General features: G+C 35.2%; 2 long non-coding RNA genes and 1 other non-coding gene across 3 annotated transcripts in view; 1 reads left to right on the forward strand and 2 right to left on the reverse strand.

Moving 5' to 3' along the window:
* Positions 1 to 10,738: 10,738 nt before the first annotated feature.
* Positions 10,739 to 10,845, forward strand: LOC146926822 (small nucleolar RNA R71). Its single transcript, XR_015009144.1, has one exon. It is a non-coding gene; the product is annotated as a small nucleolar RNA R71 (small nucleolar RNA).
* A 7,139-nt stretch (positions 10,846 to 17,984) lies between these two features.
* Positions 17,985 to 19,125, reverse strand: LOC146926823 (uncharacterized). Its single transcript, XR_015005535.1, has 2 exons — positions 18,502 to 19,125; positions 17,985 to 18,412 (listed from the first exon to the last, which is right to left on the reverse strand). It is a non-coding gene; the product is annotated as an uncharacterized LOC146926823 (long non-coding RNA).
* A 15-nt stretch (positions 19,126 to 19,140) lies between these two features.
* The window catches only part of LOC146926824 (uncharacterized), a 28,622-nt gene continuing 26,569 nt past the window's right edge, over positions 19,141 to 21,193 (reverse strand). Inside the window, exon 4 of the long non-coding RNA XR_015005533.1 lies at positions 19,141 to 19,355. This is a non-coding gene — a long non-coding RNA (uncharacterized LOC146926824). The remainder of the gene's footprint in view (positions 19,356 to 21,193) is intronic.

The raw sequence follows: 21,193 nt of genomic DNA on the forward strand, positions 1-21,193 counted from the left end.
CTGATGGCTTCCTTTGTTGTTGTTGAGGAGGAGTGAGCATCTGAGAGTTCAAAGCATTGTTATTTGAGTAGCTTAGATTTGGATGCTTATTAATGCCTGAATTGTAGTATTGATTCTGCCTTTGATAACCTCCCATGAAGCTTCTTCATTTGATCCTTCTGGAACACATTCACCGTTGGGATGTTCTTCACCACATAAGTCACACTTGATTTCAGCTACTTGTTGTTGCTTATGAGCCAAAGTGAAGCCTTGAAACTCCTTAGTTAGAGCTTCGATTTGTTTGTTCATAGCTGCTTGGTTAGCAAGGATAGCAGTTTGTTCACTCACCCCAAACACTCCTCTTTCTTTCTTCTTAGCTTGATCACGATACTCATTGCCAGCCATGTTTTCAATTAGAGCTTGAACTTCATGATCAGTTTTACTTTTGAGACTACCTCCCGCGGAAGCATCTAAGAACATTCTAGTGTTTGGTGTTACCCCCTCGGTGAAGATTTGGAGGTATTGTTTCTCAGTGAACTCATGATTAGGGCACCTCTTAAGAAGCAAATTGAATCGCTCCCAAGCATCATACAATGATTCGCCTTCTCCTTGCTTGAAGTTAGAGATCTCCATCTTCTTTTCCCAATATTTAGACATAGGGAAATATTTCTCCAAGAACTTCAGCTCTAACTCTTCCCATGTTTATACAGTCCCGTTTGGTATTGTTAGCAACCAATCTTTTGCTCTTCCCGTCAAGGTGAAAGGAAACAGCCTTAGCTTCTTTTGTGCTTCAGTCACGGTGGCTGGTTGCACACAAAACTCGCAGGTTTCAGCAAAGCGGCTCAAGTGTTCATGAGGACTCATAGCTTCAGTCCCATCGAATTGCTTGTCCCTCAAACCGTTGAGGACAGTTGTCTTGATGTCGAAAGCTACGGGGTTAGCTGGTTGAAAAGTGTGGGTTAGTTGACCGCGATGAGTGGCTAACCCGTAGTCTCCTAGCTTAGGTCTCGGTGGTACAACTCCTTCTCCTTCCATAGTTGCAGATTTAGGAGAAGAGATCGTTTCAGATTCAGTTGAGAGTGGCTCCGGTATTTGTTCTCGAACACCCGGTGGAACGGACTGAGCTAACCTTTGCGACCGGACAGCTTTCCGAAGTGCTCTAGCAGTCCTTTCAATTTCCGGATCGTACTCTAGGTCGTCTGAGCTCTGTTTACCTCGCATAAACAGCAAAATACCTTAGTAGCACTGCACAACGCAACGTAATCAATTGAATATGAAAACAGAAAAATAAAAACTAAAAACAGAAAAGTAAATTGCAAAAACCCTAAATTATAACGTAATTGCCTTGTTGAAATAATTCAACAGTCCCCGGCAACGGCGCCAAAAACTTGATAGATCTCTGGCAAGTGCACCAAATACTATCGAAGTAGTAAAAATATTGTTCCCACGAGGACTGTTTTTAACTTCAATAATTCAATTGCGTTATATAATTAGGATGTATAAAAGCGTATTTTGTTTTGCCACTAGGCAGTAGATTTGGTTTGATTTTAAGAAATCAAATAAAAAAGAATAGATTTGATTAAGAAAATATGGAGAGAGATGAGATCAGGTCTTCGAATCCTCTATGTTTCCCTTAATTGGTTACTGCACCTATTGTTACTAATGATTTTCTAGTTTCACGATAGTTAACAAATTAGCCCTAATCAATCCCTTGAGTTAGGACCCTCTTCTTAAACTAAATCCCCTAATTCCTTAGGTGGTCTAATAATCCTTGAAGGTTTTATGAACGTTAACCTAATATCACTAACAAACGATTATCCATTCCTAGACTAACCATGTTTATTAGAACAATTCAATTAGGTCTAAGTCGAAAGCTATGGTCAGTAGTCATTCTATCTCACAAAATCATGTTTATATTTGATCAGGATATAAAAAGCAGTAAGAACAATTGAATTGAATAAAGACTAGAATTTCATTAATAGACAATAGAGTTTCACAGCAACATATGATCAATTAGGGTTACATAGGTTCATCTCCGACCTAATCTCTAAGAGATTTAGCTACTCATAATTGAGATTACAAATAGCATAATCAATGAAAGAATTAAAACATACATAAACTGGGTTAGAGATGATGAAATCCTCTCCGCTGAAGCCTTCTGGGTGTTAAAATCGCACTTTCGTTCTCCAAAATCGTCACCCTTGTTCTTCAGATTGAGTGCAGTATTTATAGAAGTCATGGGCCTGACCCATCAAAATCACGCCGCGCCTTGTTAATTGGCGTGCCGCGATTTCCCTCAAACAGGGAGGATGTAATTTTGCTTCAAAAATCGCAGCACGGCTTGAAATTGGCGTGGCGCGATTTCCTTCGAACAGACTTCAATATTTAAGCTTTTTGCACTCCAGAACAGTATAAATTGCATGAGAACTCTATCAAAATGTCACAATAAGTCCCTAATATTATGTAATGACAGGATGTCATCAATCCCGACTTTGCTTTTATTTTGTTCTTTTTCTGGAAAAATGGTAATACAAAAAACCAAAAAAAATCTTTTTTAATCATTCTCAAAATATATGCATGATCATAACTTATACTTGTCAAAATCAATAATCAAAGCATGCATTAATAAACCCGTTGAATACAATAACCATGTACTCTCTTCCAACTTTGAATTCTCTGTGTCCGAAGATGAAGAAGAGGAAAGTGAAGAGACTCCCGAGGAGATCTCTCGCATACTGGGGCATCTTAGCCGTCAAAACTGCAAACAAAAATCAAGAAGATTGTCCAGAAGATGGCAGTCATTTACAAAGACTGGTATGAGATGTTACTGTTGCCTCACATGGGTATCGTGCTTCGTTACACATTTCAACAGGGGCAATCCCCCCTCCTTCCCTAAGTATACAACATGGAGGTCGTGCCTCCCGTGAAGTTTGAAGTCCCGTCAATAGGAATTCTACTACAGTCCAAGCTTAATCAAACTTAAAATGCATGACGACCTTGTACAATTATATCAAAAGAGGTTGAAACAAACTTCCAACAAGAAGGTTCGTCCCCATGAAATTCAAGGAAGAGACTTTGTGCTCAAAGAGACACTACCTGTCCAAACAGACTCCAGGGGCAAGTGGCCGCCTAAACTATGAAGGCCCGTGTGCAATGACTCTTGTGACTACAAATGTTGACAAGCTTGCAAGTCCTATGAATGTTGGTGCAGTCAAGAAATACTTTGTCAAAAAAAAGAAAGCTCGATAAGTCGCAAACCTGAAAAGGTGACTTTGGCAAAAATGAGCGTCTCGGTGGACTGAAAACCCTAAAGGGCGGTCCACGCAAAATTAGAGACATGAACTAAAATGATCATCCTGATAGATTGAAAACCCGCAAGGGCGATCTATGCAAAAGTTAAGGATCATGACAAAGTAACTGCATCAGTCAGCACAATCCACTTGGGGTATACCGGCTACCAAAGAACCTCCGATTCGAAGCATCTGCAGATCAAAGACTCGAAACAGGGGCAATTCAAAGTTGTTAGGGAGCATAACGGTTATTGTGTTCAATGTACCTTCCCCTATATTTACCATTTTCCAAAATTTTCAAAGATCCGTGGAGCCACGCTATTGGTAGGCCACCACTCAATTCATCAAATTTGAGCATGTGCCCATTTATTTGGAACTCTCATTTATTCTATTTGCAAAAATTTCTTCTATTTTTTTTATGGCAATACTTGAAGCAAAAAAAAAAAAATTCAAAAATAAAACTTTTTTTTACATCTTTTAAAAAAAAAAATGTGAACAATAAACACACTCTCTTTGAACTCATGAGTAGGTGAAGCGTACATCAGCACCCGTCTCGAGAACGGTTACATTCCAAAAGAGAAACAGGGCTAAGCATTGTGGAGAGAACTTCTACATTGAACAAGATGCTGTCACGGTCCAAAAATGCAAAAAAAAAAATCAATCAAAGCTCGCTAAGTTGAAAACCTGAAAAGGCAACTTAGGCAATAGAGAGCGTCCTGGTGGACTGAAAACCCGAAAGGGCGGTCCAGGCAAAAATTAGGGGCATAAAAAGAAATATACTCCCGGTGGACTGAAAACCCGAAAGGGCGGTCCAGGCAAAAGTTAGGGATTTTAAAAAAAAACAAAAAAAAAAGACTGTTGTAGCATGCCGATGGAAGTACACTTTGCGCCGGTTGACGAATGGCGACTTCTTCCAAACTTTTGGTCAACAAGGGGCTTTATCCCCAGGAGCATCAATTGCTACCTTATGCCGGGCTTTACCCCATCAACGGCTCAATTTATTCACAATAATATCATCTCCAAGGAAGTTTGCCGAGTGTTTGTACTGCGATGTCAGTCCGCCTCCCATCTTACATGTCTTATCTCGTCTCACCGAGTCCACCTGTCACATACAGTCTATACAGTCATACAAGTTACAATTCATACATCCATACATTCATACACTCATTCACTCATGCATACATAACATGCATACAAATATCATTCATGCATGGTTGTGTTATACTTCATATGTCTTACTCCCATACATAAACAATGTCATCCCCAATGTGGCTGTTTCAGAGTTTGTCGCCAATAAAATTTGTTTCAAGTGGCAGGTCCCACCAAATATTCATCTTTACCAATGTTTATCCAAATTTCCCCAGTAATTGTTCAAACCTTATCTCGAGTGTCCTTTGTTAAGACACATGTCTTTACTACTTCAAAAGTAATAGACCCTCTATTGTTTGTCTTTACTACATCAAAAGTAATAGACGGTTTTATTTCCTAATGTCCGTCTTTACTACTTCAAAAGTAATAGACACTGTTATGTTCGTCTTTACTACTTCAAAAGTAATAGACAATTTTATTTCTTAATGTTCGTCTTTGCCATTTCAAAGGTAACAGACACGTCTTTACTATTTCAAAAGTAATAGACAGTTTCATTTCTTGTCATGTTCGTCTTTACCAGTTCAAAGGTAACAGACATTGTCCTTTACTAATTCAAAAGTAATTGACAAATTTATTTCTTGTTCGTCTTTACCAGTTCAAAGGTAACATACTTTGTTTTTTACTACTTCAAAAGTAATAGACAAATTTATTTCTTTTTCGTCTTTACCAGTTCAAAGGTAACAGACATTGTCCTTTACAAATTCAAAAGTAATTGACAAATTTATTTCTTGTTCGGCTTTACCAGTTCAAAGGTAACAGATATTGTCCTTTACTAATTCAAAAGTAATTGACAAATTTATTTCTTGTTCGTCTTTACCAGTTCAAAGGTAACAAACATTGTCCTTTACTATTTCAAAAGTAATAGACAATTTCATTTCTTGTCATATTCGTCTTTACCACTTCAAAGGTAACAGACACGTCTTTACTACTTCAAAAGTAATAGACAGTTTTATTTCTTAATGTTTGTCTTCACCTAATTCACGGTGACAGACACGTCTTTACTACTTCAAAAGTAATAGACACTGTTATGTTCGTCTTTACTACTTCAAAAGTAATAGACAATTTTATTTCTTAATGTTCGTCTTTGCCATTTCAAAGGTAACAGACACGTCTTTACTATTTCAAAAGTAATAGACAGTTTCATTTCTTGTCATGTTCGTCTTTACCAGTTCAAAGGTAACAGACATTGTCCTTTACTAATTCAAAAGTAATTGACAAATTTATTTCTTGTTCGTCTTTACCAGTTCAAAGGTAACATACTTTGTTTTTTACTACTTCAAAAGTAATAGACAAATTTATTTCTTGTTCGTCTTTACCAGTTCAAAGGAAACAGACATTGTCCTTTACAAATTCAAAAGTAATTGACAAATTTATTTCTTGTTCGGCTTTACCAGTTCAAAGGTAACAGATATTGTCCTTTACTAATTCAAAAGTAATTGACAAATTTATTTCTTGTTCGTCTTTACCAGTTCAAAGGTAACAAACATTGTCCTTTACTATTTCAAAAGTAATAGACAGTTTCATTTCTTGTCATATTCGTCTTTACCACTTCAAAGGTAACTGATAGGGCCAAACCGCAAGTGCACGGCCTATCGAAGTAATAGTAGTAAGAAAGAGTATCGTTCCGCTAGGGAGTTGTGAATTCAATTAACTTTTTAGAGAATGATTAGAAGAGGAGAAAGATTATAAAATAGGGGATTAATTGCTGAAGGTAAATAACAATAAAAATAAAAGAGCCTTAGGATCATTGGTTCATCATAATAACGAATCTTTTCACAAGCAAGCCTTAAACTTTATAATTCTATGTTATTCTTAATTTCTAAGGACAAGTTTCTCTTTAGCATATCAAAGCTTCTCTCGAAGTCAGTGAGTGTATCCCTCCAACAACCACACCTATTCTCATGGGTGATTGCCTTTGGGACCCTTGAAGGTCGAAACTTTATGTGTCCCAAGGTTTGCTAGACTATTCTCATGTTTCGCAAACCTTGTCTAAATTCACTTGTTCGAATATCAAACAAAAGATGTTTATCCAACAATCCCAAGACAAGAAGAGTCTACTCACTAACGTTCATTGTAGACATAGAGAGGAAGGAGAAGAAGAATATAAAATAAAACAGTAAAGTAAAAGTGAACTTTTATTCCAAGAACAAAAGATGAATGTTTATGATGGAGTGCTACTCTATTTATAGATTTACAATTGACTTAAAATCTAAGCAACTATAAGGGCAAAGCAGTAAAACTACAACAGAGTAACTTGGGCTTGAAGAAAAGCAGCAAAAGAGTATCCTGGAGGGTGGCACGGCCGTGCCACATGTTGGCACGGGCCGTGCCAAGCTTCTGACTTGGTAGAGACATATTTTTGTCTCGTATCTTCGTATTCTTGTACTGTATTTGCTCCAGTCCTCTTTCTTTTGCTCCAAGACACCTTCCATCATATATTCTTTCCTGAAATAAAATAAAATGCAATTTAAAGTAAAATATTCAAAAAGGAAATAAAACTAAAATAAAATAAAACTAAATCTAAATAAAACGGTACTAAATAAAGCATTAAAATAGACTAGTTTATGACTCATCAAACTCCCCCACACTTGAGTCTTTGCTTGTCCTCAAGCAAAAGGCAATAGACATAGTAGCAACAAAAAGATTAAACCATGGCATCACAATTAAAAACACAAGTCTCTCCTAAGGTTTTGTTTCAAGTGCACTAATCACGGCTTCAAGTATTCTTTGTGAACTTATTCAACCCAACAACAAGTCTTAAGTGAGTGTGTGTATGTGCAGTCCAACCTTTTTCTTGCTCCTGTATAAGATTGATATTATGAGGAACAGATTCTATCCCTAATGCTAAAGTAACCGAGAAAAGTCCTTTCTTCATTTCATATAAGAGTGATGGGAATTTAGTTAAAATTAAATTTTAGATAAACAAATTAAGCACAAGGGGCTGCAGGTGCTTAGGGGCTATCTATCCTCATAGGAAGTCTTTCTGGATGTAATTGTCCTTTCCCCCTAGATTCAAAATCACCCTAAGCAGTGCTGCAAAAATTTTATTTCATCTCCGCGTAGGAAGTCTTTTTGGATGTAATTGTCCTTTCCCCCTAGCATTGATGAATTTATTTTCCTCATTTGAGGGATTTGGAACTTAAGCTCAAATTAGGGAGTCACCACCACAATTAGGAAGTTAGGGATTGTCCTTTCCCCCACATGTTGGTGCCATTCTCCCGCCCCATTTTAACCTTAACAATTTAGAATATAACAATAAAGCTCAATTAATTATTTTCCCACACAAACTTATACTACTTTTACTCTAAAGACTTTTAAGGGTCTAAGTTAACACTAAAGATAGAACGAGTTCCTTAAAATACCTATTCATACACTTGCTCAAAGATTGCAACTGAGTGCTTTTCTCATTGGAGAATTTTTCACAAAAAACATGATGTGGGTATAGCAAGAACACTTTAAAAACACAAGAAATTGCTTTGATGCACAAGAAACAACCTTTTTTAAGAGAAGACAACAAAAAAAATTTATGCCATATGATTTTCATTAAAAACAAGCTACTTAATCATGCCTTTCGCTATAAAAACAAAACAAAAGAATAAAGTTCAAGGGAGTTTGGAACACTACGACTCTAGACACTTTATTAGGCTCCCCCCACACTTAGGAGAAGCATTGTCCTCAATGATTCAAAAGAAAAGAAAAGAAAAGAAAAGAAAAGAAGAAGAGAGAAGAAGAAAAAGAAGAAGGAGGAGAAGAAGAAGAAGAAGAAGAAGAATAAGTAGAAGAGAGAAAAGTAGAGGAAGAGGAAAGCTCACAATTTTATTGAGGTCCATAAGGTGGACTTTGGAGGTGAAGGTGTTGCATCATATTTTGGAGCATTTGATTGTTTTCTTCATTTATTCAATTGCTCCTTTGGACATTTTTTTTTTCATTGCAACACCTTGTCTTTGTTGCTCGGTGCTTATTCTTTGAACTTTGGTTTGCATCCATGCCCTCCGTTCATCTTTATAGCTTCCACCGGCTTCTTGTACATAGTGCAAGTTTGCACCTACCTCCTCTTTATCACCACCATCATCACCATCCTCTTGTACCTGTGGGTTAGTACCAACATAAAACAAATTTTCCACCTCCTCCAGATTAGTTAAGTCCGGATTAGATAGAATAATCAAACAATAAGCTCTAATAATTTTCCATTCATATTGGTAATTATGAGTAGGGTCATGGGTTCTAAGTAAGGACAAAGTAGTGAGAGTATATAAGTCTAGATAATAGTTCCCCTCTATCCTCTTGATCCCTTGATTCATACTCACCCCAAACTTCCTAGCAATAAAAGTGATGATTCAACCTACCATTATTACACCCTTATGATCCAGTTTCTTTTTAACAATTGAAACAAGATAATCAAGCAAATAATAATGAAGGTTAATAGGATGGTTATAAAGCATAGCCCACAACATAAACAGCTCATCATTCCTACCTCTTTCCTACTCTATATGGTGCAAGTCATAACCCTTCGAAGGTACCTATTTAATTGCTCAGAATCCTTGAATTGGATCCCATGATTGCGGGCTGATGATTGCTTCTTGCTTGCACCACCTCCAGAGGCTTCAATCTTCTTACTTTCTTCATTGATGCCATTGACCTTAAATTGACTTGGTGTGGATTTTGGGTGAAGGTTAGGGTTAGGCAAGGTTTTGGTTGGGAAGAGTTGGTTTAGTGATGAGGTTGTGGTTTAAGTGAAGTTTAAGAGTTGAAGGATGGAGATTGATGAAGAAGTTTTGGTTTTTGGGTTATGGTTTAATGGTGTATGAATTTGGTTATGAATAAAGGATGAAAGAGGTTATTTTGAATGAGGAAAAAAAAATAATTTTTTTATTTTTTTTTTTAAATTTTTTTTTTTTTTTGCTGAAAAGTTGGCACGGCCGTGCCACCACCGGCACGGGCCGTGCCAAGCTTCTGGAGTGGAGAGGAGAATTTTTTGTTTTTTTTTTTTGAAAAACTTTTTTTTTTTTTTGTGGTTTCAGGTCAATGGCTTCAACTTTCTTTCCTCCCTTTTGGCATCATATTTGGACAATTACCTACAAAACAAATTAAAAGAACACAAAACAAAAATAAAAGCAATAAAATTCATGGGTTGCCTCCCACGAAGCGCTTGTTTAGAGTCACTAGCTTGACGGTTAGAAAGTGGTTTTAACTATCCTATACCCAATCTCTCACTAAGGGATAATGGCAACAAACTAACATTCTCTCCCAAATCACACGTGGCTTTCTCAAATGTTTTATATCCTATGACACAAGGTATGGAAAATCTCTTTGGATCCTTAAGTTTAGGTGGCAATTTGTTTGGAAGTATTTCAATAAAATTTCTAAACTGCTCATCTAACTTGGGTTTAGCAAACTCTTGTGTTAAAGGACTTTTAGGCTCATGAGATGGTGAAATAAATGGCTTGTCATTCTCTCCTATAGCTTTCTCACTTTGAGGCTTTTCACTTCCTATCTCTCCTTCATTGTTCTTAATTTTCACAACGGGGTCCTCTAATTGGTTACCATCCCTAAAAATAATAACACTTATATGGTCTTTGGGGTTGGTTTTGGTTTGGCCTAGAAGGACTTCGGAGGTATGAGAGGGAGTAGCCACCTGTTGGGGCACTTGAGAAGTCTGAGTCTCTATCATCTTACTGTGAGTAACTATGGAGTCTACGTTCGATGTACGTTTGGCAAGAGAGTCCTTCAAAAAATCAGTTTGATTTTTAAGCTCTTGGAGCTGCTTGGATTGATCAATAACACATTTTTCTAGTAAAACTTCCAAGCTGGATTTTTGAGGAACTCCTTGGTTGTTTGCATAACCGGGTGGTGTTGTTTGTTGTCCAAAAAGATTTGGAGGGGTTTGAAAAAAAAATTGATTGTTTTTAAACCCTTGATTATATTGAGCATAGTTTACTTGCTCATGACTTCTAACAACACTACCTAGCTGGCAATCAATGCCAATATGGCCAAATACACCACAAACTACAGGGGCAGGTGTGACAGCACTAGTATTTATTTTATCAAATTTTTGTGTGAGTGCGTCAACTTTAGCAGCTAGATGATCAAGGGAAGAATTTTCATACATACCTACCTCTTTCTGAGAGGGTGAAGGAGCAACATTAGTGGTGTCTCTTCTGTAGGTCCACTGATAGTGGTTTTGTGCCATGTCCTCGATCAAAGCATATGCTTCTGTGTATGTTTTGTTCATCAAAGCTCCACCTGCAGCTGCATCAACATAAATTTTTGTGGGATACAAAAGACCATTATAAAAAGTGTGAATAATAAGCCAGTTCTTTAAACCATGATGGGGACAAAGTCTAAGCATTTCTTTGAAACGCTCCCACGCATCGTAAAGAGATTCTCCATCTTTTTGAGTGAATTGTGTGATTTGAATCCTTAATTGGACGGTTTTAGAATGGGGAAAGAATCGGGCAAGAAAAACTTGCTTCATTTGTTTCCATGAAAAGATAGAACCAATTTCCAATGAATGAAACCAAGCACTAGCTCTACCCCCTAAGGAGAAAGGAAAGAGGTGCAGCCTTACGGCCTCTTGGTTTGCATTCAAGGTTCCACTGAGTCTTAAAAAAATTGAAACATAAAGATTCGGATCCTCAGTGGGTGATCCGAAAAATTGATTTTGCTGCACTAACTCAATAAGTGCAGGTTCTATTTCAAAATTGTCCTCAACCGTTGGGTACACAATAGCATCGTATGACTCATTTGAAGATGGGATTGCATACTCGTTGAGAGAGCGTTCCTTAGCCATATCGTTATTGTCTTCCCAAGAAGTTAGAGGAAAAAGAAGAAATAGAAAAAGATTTTTTTTTTTTTGGATATAAATATAAAATAAAATAGAATAAAATAAAGCAAAAGATTTTTTTTTTTTTTTAAAAGAAATATATAAAATAAAATAAAGCAAAAGATATTTTTTTTTGAAAGAAATATAAAATAAATAAAATAAAATAAAATAAATACGACAACGAAAAAGATTTTTTTTTTTTTTTTAGTCTAATCACTATTAAAAAGTTAATCAAATTACAACAAGTCCCCGGCAACGGCGCCAAAAACTTGATAGGGCCAAACCGCAAGTGCACGGCCTATCGAAGTAATAGTAGTAAGAAAGAGTATCGTTCCGCTAGGGAGTTGTGAATTCAATTAACTTTTTAGAGAATGATTAGAAGAGGAGAAAGATTGTAAAATAGGGGGTTAATTGCTGAAGGTAAATAACAATAAAAATAAAAGAGCCTTAGGATCATTGGTTCATCATAATAACGAATCTTTTCACAAGCAAGCCTTAAACTTTATAATTCTATGTTATTCTTAATTTCTAAGGACAAGTTTCTCTTTAGCATATCAAAGCTTCTCTCGAAGTCAGTGAGTGTATCCCTCCAACAACCACACCTATTCTCATGGGTGATTGCCTTTGGGACCCTTGAAGGTCGAAACTTTATGTGTCCCAAGGTTTGCTAGACTATTCTCATGTTTCGCAAACCTTGTCTAAATTCACTTGTTCGAATATCAAAGCTCCGCGTTCGCTTTATGAATTGATATTTGTGATGATGAATTAACCATTATCAAACCCTCCGCGTTCGCTTCCACAGTTTGATAATAATTAATTCATGTTAAAACGGTGAATTTAGATAAGAAATTAAGGTAACATATAATTAGGGTTTAAGGCTTGGCTTGATCCGGATTACGTCATTAGACTTATCCAACAATCCCAAGACAAGAAGAGTCTACTCACTAACGTTCATTGTAGACATAGAGAGGAAGGAGAAGAAGAATATAAAATAAAACAGTAAAGTAAAAGTGAACTTTTATTCCAAGAACAAAAGATGAATGTTTATGATGGAGTGCTACTCTATTTATAGATTTACAATTGACTTAAAATCTAAGCAACTATAAGGGCAAAGCAGTAAAACTACAACAGAGTAACTTGGGCTTGAAGAAAAGCAGCAAAAGAGTATCCTGGAGGGTGGCACGGCCGTGCCACATGTTGGCACGGGCCGTGCCAAGCTTCTGACTTGGTAGAGACATATTTTTGTCTCATATCTTCGTATTCTTGTACTGTATTTGCTCCAGTCCTCTTTCTTTTGCTCCAAGACACCTTCCATCATATATTCTTTCCTGAAATAAAATAAAATGCAATTTAAAGTAAAATATTCAAAAAGGAAATAAAACTAAAATAAAATAAAACTAAATCTAAATAAAACGGTACTAAATAAAGCATTAAAATAGACTAGTTTATGACTCATCAGTAACAGACACGTCTTTACTACTTCAAAAGTAATAGACAGTTTTATTTCTTAATGTTTGTCTTCACCTAATTCACGGTGACAGACACGTCTTTACTACTTCAAAAGTAATAGACACTGTTATGTTCGTCTTTACTACTTCAAAAGTAATAGACAATTTTATTTCTTAATGTTCGTCTTTGCCATTTCAAAGGTAACAGACACGTCTTTACTATTTCAAAAGTAATAGACAGTTTCATTTCTTGTCATGTTCATCTTTACCAGTTCAAAGGTAACAGACATTGTCCTTTACTAATTCAAAAGTAATTGACAAATTTATTTCTTGTTCGTCTTTACCAGTTCAAAGGTAACATACTTTGTTTTTTACTACTTCAAAAGTAATAGACAAATTTATTTCTTGTTCGTCTTTACCAGTTCAAAGGTAACAGACATTGTCCTTTACAAATTCAAAAGTAATTGACAAATTTATTTCTTGTTTGGCTTTACCAGTTCAAAGGTAACAGATATTGTCCTTTACTAATTCAAAAGTAATTGACAAATTTATTTCTTGTTCGTCTTTACCAGTTCAAAGGTAACAAACATTGTCCTTTACTATTTCAAAAGTAATAGACAGTTTCATTTCTTGTCATATTCGTCTTTACCACTTCAAAGGTAACAGACACGTCTTTACTACTTCAAAAGTAATAGACAGTTTTATTTCTTAATGTTTGTCTTCACCTAATTCACGGTGACAGACACGTCTTTACTACTTCAAAAGTAATAGAAAGTTTTATTTCTTAATGTAGACATGTCTTTACTACTTCAAAAGTAATAGACGGTTTTATTTCTTAATGTTTGTCTTCACCTAATTCACGGTGACAGACACGTCTTTACTACTTCAAAAGTAATAGACAGTTTCATTTCTTATTATGTTCGTCTTTACCATTTCAAAGGTAACAGACATGTCTTTGCTACTTCAAAGGTAATAGACAATTTTTTTTTCTTCCTTTTCTTCTTTATCATGTTCACTATTATCACTTCAAAGGTAATTGGCATTCTTTCCTCCCCAGCAATCGTTATCAGTTTTGTCCCCCAGTCGGCATATGTTTGTCATTGTTGCGTTCATAATAGCATCGCATACATGCATACCATTATATTCATGAGCATTGCATTCATAACATCTTAGGTCAAAATTGGTGCACTTTTGGTATTTAAGTCTCTTCGGTCCGATCGAATCAAATATTCCATCTTCAAATCTCCGGACGAAGAAAACTTAAATAGGGGCATCTGTCATACCCCAATTTTTGACCCAAGACATCACTAACACGCGCTGTTTAACTCTGATCGATCTCTGATTTTTCAGTAAAAAATTCGGCAGAGAGGTATTTTAAAATACCTCATATTTGATATCGAGTCGGGCCCTCTTCTCTCAATTTTTATTTATTATTACTTTTAGTTTATTATTATTATTATTATTATTATTATTATTATTATTATTATTATTATTATTATTATTATTATTTCTTTTTAATCAAAATTTTGTCCCAAAATATCCAAAAAAAAAAAAACAAACGTGTTCTTCCAATCCAACATAGCCTGGCATGTCCCCTTATTCCAAGCAAAGGCAGTCTTTGTTGCTGTTTTAACCAACTCAATGTCTCTCCCAACTCTATAAAACACACCTGCAGCACACAAAAGAGGAGGATATATTTTTTGGGAGCCAAGAACACACTAACAGCCAATTTTACCACAAAATTTTCCAGCCAAACAATAACACAGAAAAACACCAAGAAAAACCCAATTTTCTTTGAATCCGAACCTGCAAGAGAAAATTACAAAAAAAATACAGAGAAGAATCCATAAACCCAGTACACACAATTTTCCAATCAAAACCCACAAACATAGAATCACATCACAGAACCGTTACACCAACACACCATCACACACACACGCTGTATCACACACACCGTTACACACACACACACACACGTTGTGACACGCACGCACAACCATACACACACGCACCTGCTGTTACACACCACACCCAATCCAAACCGATCCAAACACCCACACCAAAAGGTAGTAATTTTATTGTTTTTGTAGATCTAGAGATATAGGTTTGATATTTGGGAATTTTAAGAGTAGAATCGGAAAGAAGAGAAGGAGGGCATCAAATTTGAACAAAAAAAATTAAAAAAAATTGGATTTCGGCAGCGGCGCCGCCACCTCTGGTGGCCGGCCACCGTGCCGGAATCCCACAACCACCTTCCCTTCTCGTCGGAAAATATGAGAGAGGAGGGAGCATTATTGTTGAGAAGAGAGAGAGCGTGAATGAAAGAATTAGTAGAAAAGGAAAGAAATGAATATTTATACTCCCATCCATTCCTGTGTCCGCATATGCATCCTATTAGTATGTACCCTCGCCTCTCTGATCCTCATATTCTCAATCTGACGATCAGCTTTGATCCAGATCTTAACCCCAGGCCCATGTGCGCCCAGCTTGTGTTTTAGGCCCAATCTGTCTTTCTTTTTACTCTCTACACCCCCCATTTTATTACTTGCACCCCCTCCCTGCATCGTATTTTATTCATGCATTTCAATTCCGTTTATCGTCTTATTTTTTCTTGCTCATGCATTTTTTTATTCGTTTAATCTCTTTTATTTTCTTCTCATGCATTTTTTATTTTCGCATTACATTCTATTATCTACTATTATCATATGCATATTTAAATTTTGTCATTAAATACACACCTCAATCCAGAGTGCTCTGGTCCTTGTTAATTAAATTAATCCAGAATGCTCTGGTCCTAAAATTAACTGTTAATATCATATTATTCTCCAGAACAATCTGGTCCTTGTCAATTAAATTCATCCAGAGTGCTCTGGTCCTAAATCAACTGTTAATATTATATTTCTGCTTATATAATCATTCTCCAGAGTATTCTGGTCCGTGTTAAAATAATATTATTTTTCTCATTCTACTTATAATTTCCATGTCATTATTCAAAATAACAAAAACATTCAAATAATCAAAAATCACAAAATATTTTCATAAATAAACCTTGATCTTAAATCAAGCGATCGTTCATTTTATCTTCTTTCTTAATCAAATCATCAATCAATTTAATTATACTTTGAGTCATCTTTTCTTTCAATATAAAAAATACAAACAAATTCTAATTTGCCATTTGGCTTTTCATTTTAAAACCTTTTTCAAAAAAACTATTAAAAAACACAAAAAACAAATCAAACGTCAATTTCTACCCCGAACTACGAGGTTTTGATCCCTCACGGGTACGTAGGCAAAGGACATGTGTCCTTCCAAATCAATAAAAACGTAGATAATTTAGGTCTCTAATTATCTTTTATCATTGCTAATTCCATTTTTTAAAGCAAGCAAGTTTATAGCACAAAAGTTAAATAAAATCAAGAGGTTCTCGTAGAGTACTACGAATATTTAGGGTGCTTAACACCTTCCCTAAATATAACCGACCCCCGAACCCTTAATCCCTAAAAAATGTGGTATTTGAACTTTTTTCCACTTTCTTTTTGAAAAGAATTAAATGTTCAGTCGTGAAATCAAAAGTGGGTCAAACGCCAATCAAATGGCATTCGACCGTCCGAAAAATGACGCGACAATATTCATCATCATAAACAACATCATCTATCAATAGACTATTTTCATATTAAGTTGCAGTGGTTCAGCAAGTATGTTATTTACTACATTAAAATTTTTTTTTTTGAGGGAATTCACTACATTAATTGTTAGCAAGCAATTAACATTTGTTTTTACAAAAAAAGAAATACCACGTGTGGTTCTAGTAAACCATTATTATAAAGTATCAATCATTTTATTTTATTAACATCATTCCTACCAACTAATGAATCTGTTAAAATACACGATAGTAAAATCTGATACTCGTTCGTTACCTCTACAACCTTCTTCCATTGTCGTCCTCAGCCAAACTTGTCCAATAGGTAAAAGGAGATGTAACTAATTCTAGCATATTTGAACCCAAAGAAAAGTAGAGCATCACATCATTTCTTCACGGCAAGTAGATTTCATGCTCCATTTGAGTACTTTTAGGATGATGTTACTGTGAACCAAAAAAAGACAACAAAATAAACAGCAATTACTTAAAATATATACACAACAAATGGACAAAAATTACTGACAAAAACCTCTTAATTCCATGGAAATTGCAAACCTTGGTTACAAATAAAATATGATGATAAAAACACAACAGATATTTAAAAACTCGGATCTCCAACTCATGGTACATAATATCTTATTTTACAGAAACTTACAATCAACAACAATGGTACAATGAAATGGATAAAATCAAATATTTGGAGGCAAAGAGACATCAGAAAGAACACAAAAATCTAGTTTAACCATTAAAAAAAATCCACCAATTCTGTTGATTAAACAAAACTCCGCCATTCTTTTTATCAGTTTTCATTCTCAACAACACCACTGTTTATAAAATAAAACCAAAAATAAAAATAAAAAACTGATTGAGTACCTTGAGAAATGAAAGAAGGTCAACAAAATCAACATGTTTTCATGGGTTGAAACCAACTGATTGAGATGCAGATGATTTCGAGATTTGGATTTGATGTGGTTTCTCAACTTACGATCCTTGTGGTGATTTATGATAAGGTGGCCAGAAGTGGAGGCTATGAGGAGGAAAAAGAGCAGTGCAATGGCTGAGAAAGGGGAAGAGCGGCGACTGAGATAGACTATAGACTGAGAGAGAGAGGAGCAGAGATGGAGAGAAAATAAGAAAGAAGATAAGCAATTATATATTGGGCGTGAAACAGAAAAGTTAGACGTGAATAAGGTGTGTTGAAATTATCAGTCAATAAATGTTAATTAGTTTAGAGCCGTCCGCCTGTTTTTGGAAATCAGAAAAGTTATCATCATGGATTTTGAACAACATTTTTTTTTTAAAGAATAAATTCAAAATTGAGACTGGCATGGGTTGGAAGAGAAATGTTTTTAGGGTTTAGCTCATTAGCAATTAATGCATCAGATTTAGAGGGAAAAATGTAGGGTTTAGTGATTGCAGACCTAACAACACTAGATCGTCCACCAGTGCTGCCGCACGGGTCATATATAGTTTAAGACATTACTTTAAATATATTGTGGTATGAACTTTTCGCAGAGAATATGTCTCTTGTTACAAACTTATGTGTGGTCTCGTGATATACAAATGTAACGTAGTGTGTTTTGCTGTTTCACTAAAGTAATACGTTGACCATGTGGTGAAAAGCGTTTGGAAAATATTATACACAATCATACCTATTAGTGCCAATTGTAATAGTGAATTAAATTTGATGATATCAAAATGAAATCTTTGCTGCATTTAGTGGGCATTAAGAGAATGACCACAACATAAATGGGCATTATCATGGTTCAGATCGTGATAATACATACATTTTCAACAAATCAACAAAACACAAATAAAGTAGCATAACCATTACATCACAGTACAAAATAAGTCATCAGCAAAGACTTAATCAGTTGCTTCATCCAATTCGCAGCACAGAGAACAGCGAATAACAGCAAAATATATGTTCCATTATATTGAAACATTCTTCAGGACCTTTACAATGGTGTATTTAGTCATAACATATACTGATTTTTCATGTAGCCTTCATACAACCGAACAGAGCACATTAAATTTAACCACCATGAACAACATGCATCCTCAACTTTATAATCGGAATGGCCTGCAAACACAGATATTAAACATCCGGAATTACATAAGGATAACAATTTGCAGGCTATCAAACTAATTAGTTATAGTAGAAAGTTCTACTCCTTTTTCTTTATAGTTGTCAAGTTGCTTCGTCTCCTGCCATTTTAAGTAGAGTTGAGACATTTTCTGCATGACAAAAATGCTAGAGAAGTGTTAATGATAAATAAAAGCAAAGAAAAACAGATAAAATAATGGAATTTTTCTCAGAATATAAAAGAAAACTACTTGACAAAAGAATGAATTGAATGTCAATCAAACAGTGGAACATAATTTTCATTCCACAATCTATTAGTTTTCATTCCTCAAATTTTCCCCATTTGTCTATATTAATTAACTCTCTTCCATTCCCACTATATATGTATTTCAACCACCTATAATAATATGTATATATTTGTGAGGTATAGAACACTAATCATAAAAAAAAAATCAGAAACAAAAATAATGATTGTAAAAGTGTAGTGTACCTTTACAGAATTGGCGGAAAGTTACAGATCCGCATAAACGACAACATGCCAGCATGAAAATTACCAAAAACCAAATTCTGCCAACACTTGAAGTCTAGGCTGTCTACTAAAAAACCAGAGCCAAACAAAATAGAAGCAGAACTACAAAACAACTTCAACAAAGACTGAAGAAGCAAACCTGAATTGATAACTCTGTAAAAACACAACTGCAGCCGCACAAAGAGATTTTACCAACATGAAAGGTAGCCAACACCCAAAAAATGCAAGGAGACATACAACTGGAACAGAAAAAGCGCTAAATGCATCAGCACTCGAAAACAAAAACACAGTCGCCGCTCGAAATTCCTCAAAACTAAACTCATCTCCTTCCCATATAGTCAAACAGGTCCAACGACCAACGATAAAATACCAACCATAGCTACTAATACAACTATCCCCATAAAGAGCAACCTGCAAAATTATGCAGGAAAATAACTTGTAAGCTTTCCAAATTATAAATATGAAAAATTGAATATGAAATATGAAACATATTAAAACATATCATGAATCGGCTACACTGTTGTTACTTTAAAAAGCAACTTGTAATCGGATACACTGCAATTAAAACATATTATGAATATGAAAAATTGAATGGTAAAATTATGAAATGGAGTACATCAATCGCACAAAATCAAAATGCAGGATGTTATACCCTAATTTTGGACCTAAAAATACTTGCTCAAAATGTTTTTCCATCTCTGATATGTGTCTATTACTATTGAGTGATTGCCAATTTGATATTGTTTACCCTGATATTTTACTATGTTTTAGCTGCATGGTTTACTGTCTTTGTTTTGAAAAAATTTCAATTATAACTTTGTCTACATTTTCTTGCATTTAAAGCCATCCAAAAGGTTTTTCTTGCATATCAAGTTGTCCCTGATCAATTGCATGTTTCTCTGCATTTTATTTCAATGTTATTTGCAAAAATTCATAAAAAGGGCATTTTAGTCATTTCCTGTGTTCAAACTCATTTTAGTCCCTGAAAATTGTCTCTGAATCCTTTCAATTTGTTGTATAAGTTTTTGTTTCAATTCCATGTTAAGATCCATTTCAAAAATTGCATTTGAGTCATTTAAAGTCAGTTTAGTCCCTAGGGGCATTTTGATCATTTCACATGAAATTTTGACAGAGAGAGGTTACTTTGAAGTACCTCATTTGTGTAGTTGGTTCATTTTAGTCCTTTTTGTGTTTTTTATTGGTTTCACTTTACGTTGTTTTCAATTTACATTCTTTTTTTTACCCAATTTCATTTTTAATTGCATTTTAGTCCTTAAAGTCTTATTATTTGCATTTTAGTCCTTTTTTCATTTCAGTCCACTGAGTCTCTAAAATTTGCATTTTTAGTCCTTTAACAGTTTTGCATTTTAGTCCTCAAATGTTTGTAATTTTGTTTTTAGTCCTTTTTCTATTATTGTACTTTGGTCCTTCAATTTTCAATAATTGCAGAAAGGTCCCTGAGTCCCAAAACAGTCCAAGGCCGAGTTAGTTACAGTCCAGTATAGGTGTCACAAATTCATTGGGTCTCAAGCACACATGGCAGCCTATATAAGGGCCAACTCATCAATGCACAGTGACAGATTCCATTCACAACGTGCCACATCACACAAACACAATTCCCAATTCTCTCTCTTCTTCTCAGAATCAAAATCATAACCGTTTTCCAGATTCATCAAAGAACACTAAGAACATTCATCAAACCCTAAATTTCCAGAACAAGAAATTGAAGCAAATTCAAGCAAATTCATTGCAGTTCTCAGAGATTCGAAGGTGAATCTTCATCATCGAACCAAAACAACTGCAATTCAAGCACAAATTCAACAAACTTGTACGATCACAGTTAGAGAGAGTGAGAGGAAGAAGAATCAAAGCAAGTTTTGGACCAGTGAAGAAGAAGAAGAGAAGAACACCGATTTATTTTCGGTTCAAACTTACCAGAAAGCTCACGTGGATCTTTTGTTCGAATCTCCGATTAAAACCAGGTAACTTCACAAAAAACTTCTTCGTTTTCATTGCAAAAGCTCATCGAAGGTTTACAAACACAAATAAACGGTGAATCGAAGCAGATTAACAAGTTCTAAGACTTGTTCTTTCGAAGAACCCTGAAAAGATTGAAAAGATTTGAAAACCAAACCCTAAAATGTAGATCTACGAAGATTCACCGTTTATTTTGTAAAACAAAGTTCATATTCATAATCAGCATGAAAAGTAGAGTAAAGTAGGGTTTAGATCCATGTAGATCGGAGTTG

Source organism: Medicago sativa, chromosome 4 (assembly GCF_051527215.1).
Source record: "Medicago sativa cultivar Bolivia chromosome 4, Bolivia_mono, whole genome shotgun sequence".
In the NCBI taxonomy this organism is placed as follows: Eukaryota; Viridiplantae; Streptophyta; class Magnoliopsida; order Fabales; family Fabaceae; genus Medicago; species Medicago sativa.